Here is a 13,402-nt window from a genome sequence, read left to right on the forward strand (position 1 = left end):
CCAAAATCAAATACATTTTTCCTTTATTTTTTATTATTTTTGTTTGTTTGTAATAAATCTATTTTAAATGTTAGACATAAATTAATTTTAGCACATTCCATTATTATTTATTTGATATTTGTTGTAATTCTAATCACTTGATTATTTTTTATTTATTTTTGTTTTCTGTGTGGCAATAAACTATATTGTTACCATTATTTCTCTTAACTGTTTTATGTATTTTTTTAATTCCTATTAGGCTCTGAGACTGAAACAAATTATATCTCATAGTAGCATAGGAAAATAAATTAGGCATTGTTTTCTTTCATCATTTATCTCTACTGATTATTAGAAAAATGTACACGTTTTTGTAATGTATTTTTTTTTAATTTTTGAAACAAACACCATGAAACTGTGTACAGATTGTTAAGAGTGGCAGTTATGTACAACACCACTTTGATCCATTTCCAGATGTTAAACTTCAATCTTCAAGCAAGCTCAATCTATATTTTCCTTAAATTGTTTAATTTTCTTCATTCTGTTTTTGTTAATCACAATAATTTTGATTTAATTACAAATGATTAAATTTTTGGCTTTTATTGACATTTTCTCTAGCTTACCGTGTCAGTCATTATGTGAATAAGAGAGGGATGCTATTTCATAGTTGATTAAATCTGTCCGATATATATTTTTTCATTTTATTACTTTTATAACACTTGAGCACTTCAAAGTTATCTTTGAATGAAAAAAATTAAACATTGGAAAACCACTTCCTGAATGAAAATCTCAATTTCACTTATCTCATCGATTACGCTGTTTTTATATATTTCTATTGAAAAATGACTCCAAGCCTTGGCTTAAGAGTACTTCAAAAGTTACAATTTATATTTGATATTTTCCTTATAGGTGCATCAACATTTTTTTTTTTACTGATTTATATGAGCTCAATTCTGCACAGTATGTATACCATACACATGTGTACAGAATCGAATCTATGATGCTCAGGATGAGAATTACTGGCTCCAGTACTTCAACAGCTGTCATTTCAGCCCCCATCACATACATTTTAAAAATCTAAATCCACTCGCTTTTAAAAGCGTTCTTTCCTATTTACATATTCTCACTCAATTTGGGTAGTGGATTCGATATTCTTCCATCACCCTTTAGTCATACTACCTATATTTAACTTAGCTAAATGCCATTGGCCCTCTCATATTATACATTCACACTAATACATGTCACACATATCAAAAAATATGAGAAATATATTAAATACTATATGCAATAAAACAACCCTGTTTTCCGAAGATTGGAACAAAGGACCCGAATACTGTTGTGCCCAAGCTCTTACTGACTGGCATTATTGTCTGCTCTCTATATCGAGCCAAGGAATAGAAACCCTTCAATTATGTGGGACACTTCAAGCATCCATTCTCTACATACTGGATCATATGCGGGCTTTGGCTCAAAAGTACATAGAGAGTAAAGTAGAGCAGTCTATGGAATGGTTATTAATTAATTAGAGTGTGTGATGGGCTAACAAAATTTTTCTGCATAGCCAGTGGAGTCTAGCAAGGCTGTATGCTCAGTCCTATACTGTTTTTGATATTTTTTAATGATCTTCATTCCGATCTCGCTAGACAACCAGCTTTGTGGAAGACTAAAATATTATTGTAGATTTTTGAAGATTTAGTTGTAACGTCCACCATTCACAATAACTTCTTTCAATTAATTAATCTTTATGTAAGGCATTGGTTGAAATGAAAAAGTTAGTGTGATGAGGGGGATACGAACCCATGACCTTCGGCTCAATACGCCGCTGATCTAACCCCTTGACTTATCATGACACTAACTTTTTCATTTCAACCAATACCTTACATAAAGATTAATTAATTGAAGGAAGTTATTTGGTCAGTCGGACCACGAAATATAGTGCATTCACGATAACTTTAAAGAATTGTTATATTTCTACGCAAAGTATATGGGATTGGATAACAGGATGTCGTCAGCATTTATCAAAATGTTTACTCTTAAGTTCCTAACAGATTTCTCCTTCTATTAATTCATGAAAATAATTTAAGGAAACAGTATAGGGCTGAGCATATAGCCTTGTCAGATTTCATTGGCTATGTGGAAAAATTCTGTTAGCCCATCACGCACCCCTAAAAGCGGAGGTCATGAGTGAGCGCAAGGTTTGCAGGACTGCTATAAATTTAGAGGAACACTATAATTAAAAAGCTTTAAGTATAAAGAAGGACGATCAACAGTGTCAAATGCTGCACTAATATCAATGAAGAAGGATTACGGTTTCTTTTTGAGCTTAAAGATTTTAAAAGAGCTTCCTTTAAGATTAAAAAAGTTTCTCACGTGTACCTGCCATCTATTTATTATATTTATTAATGTCTTTTAAAATCAGAAGAGTGTAAAATCTAATTGCTTTGAAGTATAATGACCACCATCTAATGAAGAGGCATTTAACCAACATAATGACATTGTAATTAGCCCCCTAATGAAGATAAAATAATAGATCAAAGCTTTGCAAAGTTATAATAGAAATCATTGTTAAAAAGATCCCTGATCGCCATAACTTCATCATCTTTTTAAACTTCTCAACAGTTATTTTAATTAAATTAAGTAAAATAAACAAATTATTAATTACCGAGTCAATAAAAGTATCTAGACGTTTTAACAGAAGCCGAGAAAAAATTTTCACCATTGATTCCAGGCGGGAGATCCCTGAGAAATTATTAGTCATTTTTTTTAAATATGGGGAAATGAGAGATTTGTGAAAGGAAGGTGGTTTCATAGATATAATTAAATATAAGTTTTAAAATGGTTATATAGCTAAATTGTAAAATATTTGTCTTATTATAAGATTCATTGGGAAAACTGAATCAGATTGATTAAAAATGATAACATAAATTATCAAAATATATTACAAAATTCAAAATCTTTGTTAAAAAATATAAACGAACTTTGACGATCGCGTATTATTTTCGTAAATCTTAACTAAAAATTGGCAAGTGCATTATATCTTCGAGGATATGTGTAAGAGCAATTTGCTTCTTAAAGTAGAAGGTACAGTAAAAAGAAATTTGTGTTTCTCTACGATTAATTATAGGAAATAGCGTGCATTGAAATGCAGAAAACACTATTTTAATCCTTTGTTTCAAGGTCATGTTGACACTTGTGAAGATTTTTTAATTGGTCAGGACAAAAGTAAGAGGAGTTTTTACTTTCTAAAAGCTGTCAGGCTGAGTGTGAAGTGTGTCGCATTGCTGAAGATCGCAGACCTTACCGGGGTGAAGCGAGTTTGAAATAATGCAACTGTTATTTTCACTTTCAAATTTCAATCGTCCAATTTGGTTGTCGTCATCGCGGCAGAATTCTGCAGAAACGGACCGGCCATCCTAGTCCGCATGCGAATGCGCGATTTATTATTCCCTCCACGGCCGGACGATGGTACACGGAGAAAAAAGAAGGCTTGGAAAATAAAATTATGTGGAATGAAAGCTTGCTCTGCACCTGCCTCTCTTTGCAGTGGGAAGTTGATTAACTGATGGCCATTAAATTGGCACTACATATTGAGATAATTACCTTGATCAACACAGCTAATTTTTCTCCAAATCTACCAACTGATCTCCCCATTTTTCAACAATTCTCTAGCCTGCCAGTCTGCTCGTCTTCCATGGTTTTGGTCTGACGGAAACTTTTCGATTTCACACAATCTTCAATTATGGGCAAAATTATAACTCGTCTGTCCTGAATAGGGAGACCCTAGAGGCAGTAGGACTAGGTTTTCCCTACAAATTGTTAAACAATTTTATCTCCTGCCTTGAACTGCTTTCCTCTATTAAATTTAATAGGTATTCCTAAGAACAATACTCATTATTCCTTCTTCAACGTCCTTCATTGCCCCACTAATTATAAATTACACTCTCCCGTCAACAAAATTCTACGGATTTCATGTTAGTCTATACTTATAATTATATGTTAGTTTTACAATATAATAGTACTATAATATAATATAATTAATTATACGTTAGTTTAATAGGATGAATAGGCAAAACTGACAGGAAAACGACCAAACTGCAGCTTTGCCCGCAAACCCCAACAGGGTACATCACAGTTCTCAGACCAAGCAACATGTCACAATAATGAAACAAATTAAAAAATCATTGGCAAGATTGTTATAAATTTGAAAAATTATTTTTAGATTCGAAAGGTTGGGTTGAGATGGGAAGTTGGTGTCCGAGTGGATCGAAGTCACGATAGCTCAAGTGGTAGAGCAGCGGCGTATTTAGCCGAAGGTCGTGGGTTCGAATACCGCTCGTGACACTGACTTTTTTATCTCCACCAATACCTTACATAAAGATTAATTAATTGAAATTTATTTTTAGGTTGATCGTCCACTAAAGCGCCATTTCATCACATTTTGTCTAGCAAATGACGCTACATGATGTTAACATGAAATTTAAAAAAAATAGCTTATAACAGTAGTAAATAATAAAATGTAATAAAAAGATTAGATTGTTTAAAAGTTTTTATATAGGGTTCATTTCTTTATTTTATGCAATTTGTTCCAAGCTACAAATCAATTGACTTCGTTTTTAATCTTTGCTATCAAAAGGAAAAGAAACTAAGCTGTAGAAAGTCTATATTGTTCAGAAGAATAAAGCCGAAAGTAAGGTGGGTTCCAGGTAAAAGTCTGGAGGTAGAAGTGTATTCTGTACTTTTAATATTTTCAAAGAAAAGTTGTAAAGGATTTCAAATAAAGAAACGTAGGGTAACGGTTTTAATAACAAGCCCGTTAAATTAAATTCGAAGTATTTCTGGTGAGTAGCTTTTTTCGTTTCAGAATCTCGGTTCAACACTGTCTCCATTCAAAAACCGCCCGCGAGTTGATAAACTTTAATCAGCAGACGATAATGTAACAAATCTACCAGTATGGGGTCGCGTATCTCGCTGTTTTCCTTTGTCAGACACGTTTTACCATTACGGAATCAGTATATGTTGGTGGGCAAGTTTCCATAATTTATTTTGTATATCTCATATGTAGAATATTTTTTAGAGAACCCTTATTGTGATTTCAATTAAGTTTTCTTTTTCTCTAGGGTCTTGGTTGAGATGAAAAAGTTGGTGTCACGGGTGGGGTTTGAACCTCGACCTTCGGCTTTAATATGGTCAATTATGACTGCTAAACATATATGGCTTATTTGTGATGTTGATTAAATCATCTTGATCAACCTAAACTCGCGGATTTTAGTTAATTTAATTATAAAAATGCTAATAAATAAATTGTTACAATTTTTTGCTATGCAGGGTGTCCCGTGAACATACGTCAATCCGTTGTAATTGCTAAAAATTTTAATTTTCGAATACAAATGGTTTTAAGATTTTGAATCTTATGTTAGTAGTTATTTACAATAAACAGCAAGCTTATAAAAATGTAATGTCAGGAAATGATGTCAGATCTGCAGATTCTTCAAGAAGGGGACTATTTTGAACATTTAATTTAAACTGTAGAAGCTTGTTTTTCTTATGTTAAATTATGAACCAAAGAGTATTTTTTCTTTACTTCGTATTACTGTCATGATTATTTAATAGAAATTAATACTGGTAATAACTGACATTTGAGAAATTAGTTACATGTGTTCAAAACATATTAGTAGGGGCAAACTTCCTGTGGGCGCCATATCGGTCATTATACAGGTTACACAGAACCAAGAAAATCTTATTTAAACTTAAAACAAGAACTTTGCAAACTCGTAAAAGTTTATTTAGTTAGTAATTTTTGTTGTTGCTTGAAAAGTGAAATATCTGTAATAAAATTGAGAATCTGACTTTGCCAATACTCTGTTTCGAGGTATGGTCTTGAAGAAGAAAGCAAATTCAGTTGTTACTGCCAAGGTTTCGACCTATTTTAAGGTCATCTTCAGGGCAAATCTTAAGCCCCAGCAGGGACAACCTGCATATCTTAAAATATTTTATGACAAATTTAATTGGGACGTTTATATTTTACTTGATTGTACTCATAAAATTCGTTCAGTCAAAGCTAACAAATACTGTTTACCGAATGACAAATATGTACCACGGCTGTTTTTATCTGCAAAGATATTTGCAGCCGTACGTGCAATTTCCTTTTATATAAGGTGTGACTGTAACTCGTTTATGATTCCTGAAAACCTTGAACAAATTTCCAGCTTTTTCACCGACGACAAACCGGCGCGGTGCGTCGGTTCATGCGTGCTTTTACAGTTGGAATTAAACATTTCCTATTTGCCGGTTCGGCCGCCAACCGCGGCTAAGGAATCCGCGAACGCAACGAAGTTCACCGTTCTGGATCCTTGAATAGAAATTCACAAAATACAAAACGGAGAAAGTTCCGACATTACGCTCTGTAATTTTATTTCCGCAGTCTTCTCCTTTCTGTGAAGCCGAGAGTTTAAAGAACCCAGAATAATCAGGGGTGATAGTATTTCTGCTTTTTTCATATTTAAGGGCTAGGATCTCTATTTTATTCGCAATAACAACTCAGAAACTTGTGAAAACTTTCCTCACTTCTATTCCGTGTCAAGGGGCAAGTTCAACAAGATAATCTAAAAATAAATAAATAAAATCAAGCATAATCATCTATTCTGGCCTCTTAGGACTTTAATATCAACTAAACCTCGCTATTTCAATTAAAAATAATAATGTTTGTCAAAAATAAAATCTTAAATATTATAACATCCACATCTCAAAATTTCTTCTCAGCGAAAAACCGTCTTAGATCGAAGGGTTGTGAAAGGAGGTATGTTTAGGGTGGGATATGCTGATTCAGAACATGTGGTAAAAGACAGGCCCGCTTGACTCTGTTGACTTGCAGGTTTTGACATACTCCAGACCATTCAATTACTTCGACTTCGCTACCACACTTCGACCATTTTTTATAAGACATACTGAGTGGCCTAAAATCATGGGTCAAAAATTCAAGATTTTATAAGAAATTGAACGCTGAGTAAAAAAGTAACTGAGTAATTAAGTATAAACCTAGGTCCAGAAAGCCTTCCGTACAGATCTAGGGTTATAAAAGCCCAAGAAAAAAACTTTTTCTGACCTTATTGTGAAATAGTAAGTAAACCGCTACTACTACCATAAAACAACTCGAAACAACATTCATAGTGCATTTATTTCAGCGTCGAATGAGACTAAAACCCGCCTGATTGGTTGAAAATTATAATTCCGTGTTTTTTCAAAGTGGGAGGGGAGGGACTCTAACAATTCACCGTCTCTGACATTATTATCGACAATTTCAAAAGCTGCACTCCTTCTAAAAAATGTTCCGAAACAAACTTTGTCGGTGATGGAATTCTCCGTCAAATTAGACCAACCCCAGTCCAATTGATGAAACATTCCAGTTTTGGCAAATTTATTACTTTTCACATAAATCGAAAATCATTGTTTTCTAACGGGTATCCGACCTTGATCGTAATTAATTTACGATAAATCTGAATGCGTTACTTAACAATTTTTGAAACTGTACGCATCTTTTAATGAATATTACATTTTATTATTTTAAAAAGCCATTACAAAATAATAAAATTAATTGTTAATCACGATTCAATGTACCCTCCTCGAGTTGAGATGTCTTTGCACCTTTTACGTGAAGTCCAAACTACTCTCATTTTCGCTAACTTGACGGAGAATTCCATCACCGACAAGGTTTGTTCGGAATTTTTTTAGTAGGGGTACATCTTTTCAACGGCGAATTTTTAGTGTCCCTCCCCTCCTAACTGTGAAACGAAAATTATAATTCTCAACCAATTAGGTTACCAATGAATGTTGTTTGGAGTTGTTTTAAGGTAGTAGTAGAGGTTTACTTCGTATTTTACAAATAAGGTTATAAAACGTGTTTTTCTTGGTTTTTTAACCCTTGCTCTGTACCAAAGGCTTTCCGAACCCAAGTATGTACGACCGACTACTCAGCGTTCAATTTCCTATAAGATCTTGAATTGTTGACCCATGATTTGGGGCCAACCAGTATATGTATAATGCAGAAGGTTTAAAATTGTCAGGTTTAGGTTTTTTTGTGTCCATCCTCGGTCACGTTTTAACTTTACGCCAATTCAGAGGACGAAAGAAAACCGAATTGACGGATGCGGAGATGATCAATAATGACCGAACAGCGAATCAGCTGGCGTGTCCATCAGTCAAACAAGACACCATCGACAATCAACTATCACGCGTCCCAGCCATCAAACTAATATGGAAATTTGCAAGTCTATTCGTTAGCTTGTTCAATCATAAAACATGACTTAAAAGGAAAAACTGGTCAGAGCAGCAACTAAAAGTTCCTGACTTTCTTTATAAAAAAAAAAATAATAATATTATAGGAACACGATTAACTTGGTTGAAAATTGTTGACTACTACTTTCGGGCGGATCAAAGGTTTTCGGAAAAAAATATTGATAAATACTACAAAAAGTTGTCTTAAAAATATGCTGAACGCGCTGACCAGCGTTACCACATCCTGTTTTCTGTTATTTCACGGTAATCCTTTTCCTAGAATAAAACTTTATAATTTCTATTTAGCTTTACCCTTTTTTCTACTTTTGTTTTAAAATCGGCCTTGCTACGTTTGTCCATTCGTCCAAAATTGCGTCGTACATGTGGATGGATAATCATTTGGTTTTATGGCGCGATGGAATGTCGCTAGATCACGACATCGAGCCGTCCGAGGGGAAATGGCCCGCGAAAGTCATCCATTATTACCCCGGGGGGGGGTTCGAAAAATGAATCGATGGCAATTAATTAAAGAAATAATAATATTTCTCCCCTGAAATATTTGCCAGTGTTCCAATTGTGATGACAAACTGAAATTAAATGACGTATGCATGGTGGGATCGTTTGTATTCAACCTGTTGGATCAAAACGGAAGACTTCTAGATGTACATCTCAGGATCAATAGAGCATAGACGTTTTTATTTTATTACTAATCCCGACTTCGTATAAATCTTTCCAGATTTATGACCCAGAAAATGCCGCCATTCAAAGTATTAACTAAATGTTAAAAATGGTAAGCTCATTTTTAATATTCTTTTGTGTATTTACGACGTCATGCCGTTCCTTGGCATTATAAATAATACCATTACTCGTGAGACCGGTAGGCAATAAATGTCGACAGGGCAACAATAAGGCTGTTATTATTGGAGTTTGACTAAGAATTAACCGATTGTTTGCTACCCAAACACGAGCCATTCTCTCTATTTGCGTGATGAATTGATGATGCATTGTTTCCAGGGTGAGTGATGATAAAGTAAGACTGCTACAAACATATATTGTTTTTCACTTGATGGTCCGACAGTGCGGGGAGAGGAAATAACAGTCGGATCCGTTGATTTCCTTATCGCGCGTCCCATTCCGCGTTCGAACGCGCGACCTCTAAAAAATGCTTCCGGGCGGATGCCTGCGCCACTCGTTCCACAACCTTCGAATTATGAGAGGGCAGATATATATGCGGCAGTTCAAACGGCATGGAATGTACAATTTTATTCCTATTTAATGCTCGGAACAAATTAGAAACGGCAGGAAAACGTATGGAAGTGGTTCTTATATAACACAACTATAACAATGCAATTTTCGAATAGTTACTTTTTTACAGTACAGCAACATATTTAGGAAGGTTCATTATTTTCTAAAATAACGTTTGCTTTATACTGCTGATTTATGAATTTTCTCCAAACCCAGACTTGCTGAAGTGAGAATTCCGATGAATGATTGTTGTTCGACTCAGTTCTAAATAATTAGTTTCCTATAATTTTAGTGTTTAGTTAGCCGCTATAGCTTTAGTTAGATATATAATCGATCGCTCATCAATTATATTTATTTGCAGATGACGTGGCCTTGATTTCAACTGCTGATATATTGATATATCGAACTGAACAACTTTGAACATTAATAAATGCTAATTCATATCCATATCCATTTTCCAAGAGTCGACAATGTAACTTCTCACTGATACTACATCAGTGTGAGGAACATTTACAACAATGTTGCCAACCAATTAAAAAAGAAGATGAGGTTAAATACCTTGGGATAATCATAGACATGAAATTGAATAAACATATAGAACATTTATGTGATAAACTAAGGAAATGCGTGTATATGATAAATCAAATCAACCCACGGGGTGTCGGTGTTTTTGATAAAAAGCCCATTTGTAAGTATGTCGGGTTCGAATGCAGGGCGGCTGGATTCGAACCCGGGACCCTTTCCTTACAGTGATGAGCGCCGTGTCAACGCCTAAACCGTTGCGGCCACCAACCGGACTCCCCCATCAAAATTATTATTTGAGCATATACCAAATCTACGTGGAAAAATGTATCTTATATTAACTACTTCAGAACATATATGTTACAAGAGGAATTGTATATAGAATAAAATTACCGACGAGAAAAAATATATTAGCCAACATTCACCCAAATTACAGATCAACTATATTATAAAATAAAATATTCTCCAACTGATATCATCTTTTGAAAAACATAAATTTAAATATTTATAGATAAATAATTTACAAAATGATAAGAGAAATCAATTACTAACCGTTTAAATATGATTTAATTCATTTAACTTTTTACACACATGTATAATAATAAATTTAAACTGTACAATAAACTAACAAATTCAAAAATCTGTATTAGATCAAACATTTAAACATGTAAATAGTTCAGTATAATGTTTAATCAATATTTTTATAAACATATCACACTATAACTAGCATATGTTATCTTGCATGGTCCGAAATAAAAATAACGGTGTAATAAATTAATAAAACGAAAATATAAATAAGACGACAAAACAGCAAATATACCGTCAAAATAATCGGAGGCTACCAAACTACGGGTTCGTCACCCTGCAGAGTCAGAGGGTCTCTTACTTTAACAAAATCTGCTTGAAATATATAATATGTTTTATGATTTTGGGTATCATTTTACACGAGGTTAATTTTAAAATCAAGACATGCTGGGCCCAAAAATAATTATTCGATTAATGTGAGGTCGTTTAACCAATTTACTGATTATTTTGGGACGGAGGTGAATAAAAAACGAAGGCATGAATAATAATTGTGTTTTAAATTAGAGAGCAATTTAAAAATGATCGTAATTCTTTGTATGCTATTTTTTGTTTAATTAATTCAAATTGGTTCTTCCTTTTACGATTTTACAAAAAGTTGTTTATTCACGGTCGAAACTAAGGTGAGCAGACAAGTAAATAAATTAGTTTCAGCTGGATAGTTTCGATCGCAAATAAGAAGTCAAGGGTAAAATATGATAAGTAACCATTTCGATCAAGAAGTTAAACGATTTCAAGTGTTTCTCCAACAACACGTGTAACTAATAATACTTAATTATTTAAAATTATTATTATGATATAAACATTTTTTAGGGGAATTTTTTACCTTTAGCTTTCGCATAAATAGTTCCTGTTTGACAACACAAAATCTGGTGGCAATTTTCTGAAAAATAATGTATACCAAGTGTCAATTTTGTCGCATAAAAGTATAAATAATTGTTTAGGGCTTATAAATTTAGTTTTGTTTCTTTGTCGCAACTGAAAAAGGTAGAATGGCTATTAATAAATGAATTTTGAATTAACATAACCGTTTTTATATTAAATTTTCTAAACTGGAAAAAATATGTAAACAGTAGTATTTTTAACTTGAATATTTCCAAAACAGTCGATTGTAATATCGCCATTGATAAGCGTGTTTAATAGCCGAGATTAATACTGGTTTAAATCTTATTTTTTTTCTAAAGCCTTTAATCTTTTGGGTAAACAACAGGCGATTTGATACTGCAAATCTTTTATTTTCATCAGACAAGATAATGATAAAATTATCTAGTTATGTAAGGGACCGTCTTTTTTTTTTTAACACACATGTATGTATATGGAAATTTTCTATCAGTGTTCAGGTCACAACTGGTTAATTATATTATGACCGTGCATTTTGTGAACATAACGGCAGCACTACGAGACTTTGGAAAAGAGGGTGGACGTCCGCGTACTTGTTTATATATCATTTATCAGTTCTGTCAGTTTGTCCATTGTCCGAGTAAACACGATAAACGAGGGCTGTTGGAATAAAGAGCAGATTTGAAATTCCTAGCCTCCTGCCAAGTTTCGGGTAGGAACTTCTATTGTAAAAGAGGGGAATGCGGAAATTAGAAATAGTTCTGAATGAAAAAATAAATAATTTTGTATCAGATAAATAGTTTCGTTAATTATGGCGTAAACACGAAACACATCTGGCGGACGAAAAGAACGAGACGAGGCGCACCCGTTGCGACCATGAAATTGTGAAAAGATATTCCAATACGTAAACTACACCCGATCTAGATTTCACTTTAAAATAAAACAAGTAGACTTATTTAATATTTTTCTTATTAAATGCATTAAATTGTTTCTTTTTATGCAATAAGAAACATCAAAGCCCGCGGATCATAAGATGAAATGGGAAAGTATATTTTTGCTCCTTCTTAGTGTTTAATATTTGGAAAGGAAAATTATAAGCAGAGCAAGAAGCTTTTCCGTGACGTATGGTGATTTACGATACTATTTAAAAGGTTAATTTATATTAATCCAAGCCGTAAAACTCAAGATATGTTGCACATAAATCGGAAATGACGTTTACAACACATCTCTGTTTGCAATTTGCCCCCAAAGCGCCAATGTAATATTTCATACGAGTTTATTCGAGGTGTGAAGTCTGTGCAAAAATAATGTTCGGTAGTGATTACGTAAAAAGCCAAAATAGCTTCTTTTTACCTATTTCCCGTCCATGTTTTCAAATAAATATATGAGTAATTTTATTTTTTACAACGCTTTGCTACGAATCGACTCCTGATTACAAAACGATTAAATCTAATGTTTTATTAAATAAACGAAAACATTAATGTAAAGATGTCTGCATTGTACAGGTATAAATATTTCCCCATTGACATTTCTTTCTGGCCGGGCGGAAATTGTTGGACTTAGGCTTTGGCTTGCTTCCTCTTCCAGCAAACGGTACATAACGCCTTAGGATTTCTGTTTCTGGCCTATAAAAAATTATTTATTTTTAAAACCCCAAAAACAGTTGTATCAACCGGAATGGTATTTCATTGCATGAATTCTGCTTTATACCAAGTATATTTCACTGACTTCTCGTCTTATTTTAATTACTAGAGAATATCTATTGTTAAATAATGCTATGCAAACTAAATAAATGTTAGTCAACTGCCGTTGTCACATGAAGTTGCACGCACGTTCTTTTTTAAGTAACGTTTTGGAAATTAGTTTCAGTTTTGTGTCACGTTTCTCACTTAGCCAAATCCTAACTGTTTTGTCTGTTATTTTGTTGGGGCAATAAACCGTATACTGCGACGTGTGCAAAATTTGA

This window comes from Cimex lectularius, unplaced genomic scaffold, assembly GCF_000648675.2.
Source record: "Cimex lectularius strain Harlan isolate CLEC.00 unplaced genomic scaffold, Clec_2.1 scaffold113, whole genome shotgun sequence".
NCBI classification, from domain to species: Eukaryota; Metazoa; Arthropoda; class Insecta; order Hemiptera; family Cimicidae; genus Cimex; species Cimex lectularius.